This window comes from Octopus bimaculoides, chromosome 13, assembly GCF_001194135.2.
Source record: "Octopus bimaculoides isolate UCB-OBI-ISO-001 chromosome 13, ASM119413v2, whole genome shotgun sequence".
Lineage (NCBI taxonomy): Eukaryota > Metazoa > Mollusca > Cephalopoda > Octopoda > Octopodidae > Octopus > Octopus bimaculoides.
The window spans coordinates 35777401-35779104 of NC_068993.1; the positions used below are offsets into that span (position 1 = coordinate 35777401).

The 1704-nt window shown below is 40.4% G+C and overlaps 1 protein-coding gene across 2 annotated transcripts in view; it reads right to left on the reverse strand.

The window, feature by feature from the left end:
* The window catches only part of LOC106880606 (glutamate receptor ionotropic, NMDA 3A), an 847266-nt gene that overhangs the window by 817783 nt on the left and 27779 nt on the right, over window positions 1-1704 (reverse strand). The gene's annotated exons all lie outside the window — the stretch shown is intronic.

Here is a 1704-nt window from a genome sequence, read left to right on the forward strand (position 1 = left end):
TATATATATATATATATGCGCTCTCATTTTTCATTTAAGTAAGATCTGATATATTAAAAAATAAAAGGTGTCTGACATCTGGTATTTTGTGTTCGACTTTCTAATACGTATAACGTTCACCCCAAATTATTCTGTGTTAACATTTTCGATTTTTGTTGGTTTTTTTTGTTGTTGTTTTTTTACTCGTTCAATTCAAAGGCTAATCCTCCGGCCGTCTGGGGAAAGTTATTTCAAAGTAGCGCTAGGTATTGTTGTTGTTGTTTAACCAGAAGTCCTATAACGAGATTAAAAGCTAGCATGAAAGGCATGTCTCTGTGTACGGTATATATACGAGTACCGGATGTATGTATATGTGTGTGTATGTGCGTATGTGTGCGCACACACGTGCGTGTGTATGAAAGAGGGAGAGAGAGATCATTTTGTGAAAGCCAAGAGTGGATATCTTGTTGGTGACCTTCTTCACCAGATACTGCGTCAAATTTTTGACTAAAATTTAAACAATATCAAAGCTATGCAGGTGAGGGACCATTGTGGAAATGATATCCAACCTGTTACAAGCACGTCTCCAGTGAAATAGTGATTTTGTTCGACGTCCAGTCGACGAACATCATAGATAGATAGATAGATAGATACACACGCACGAAGTTTACAAGTGTATATATATATATGAAAAAGTGAAAAAATATATAGTAAATAAACAAACGACACAACGTGTACGGAGTGCACAACCGCACGGGAGATAGATAGAGGTCCCGAATTCTTTATTAGTTATCAGCTAAATGGTAATACTCAGTTTCGCACCATTAATGATAAGACTAAGAACGTTCCATGCTGACGGTGCCCGCGCAAGTTGAGGAGAATATAGGGCTGAGAGCAAACAAAACAAAAGAAAACAATACAGAGTGGACATACGAAAGTGAATAAATGCGATTTAAGACGATGGACAAAGACGAAATAAATAAGAAACGAGCAAAATATAGCCTCAGGGCTAAACAGACAGGAATGATAGGTGACGCTTAGAAGGAGAGAAAACAGTGAGACAGAGATTTTCTTACCGGTCAGCGACGCAACCGGTGTGAAAAAAAGAAGAGAAAGACAGGAAAGCTGGCTACAGGTCACGTTACAGCAGCAGCCAGAGTATAAAGAGGGTAAGAGAGGGAGTGAGAGAGGTAGAGAGCGCGGCTGAGAGAAAACAGGCGAATAGATGAAGAGGAAGAACGGAGAAAGGCTAGGAATACAAGAGGGCGACAGAGAAAAAAAGGAAAGTGGAAAGGCTAGAAATAGAAGTAAGAGGACGAGTGAAAGAAAAGGGAAAAGAGGGAAGGCAAGAAATAGAATCGGATATATATATAAAATTTACTGTTAATACAAGTCAGGGTGCGTTGCATTCCATTATTTAACAGTATCGCATTCCGTTACTTAACAGCCTTAATGATAAGACTGAGATCTTCACATGCTGGCGGTGCCCGCGAAAGTTGCAGAGAATATAGGGCCGAGAGCACTGTATTGTATTGTTTTGTATTGTTTTGTTTTGTTTGCCCTCGGCCCTATCTTCTCCGGAACTTTCGCGGGCACCGCACTATGGGAAGTTCCAGTCCACTTAGTTGACAGTAATCCTGCCACGGACCGAAGTCCAATCCAGGTGGGGAATATATACGCCACGGAAACCGGGAAAACGTTCGTAGGAGACTTTATGACTCAGAA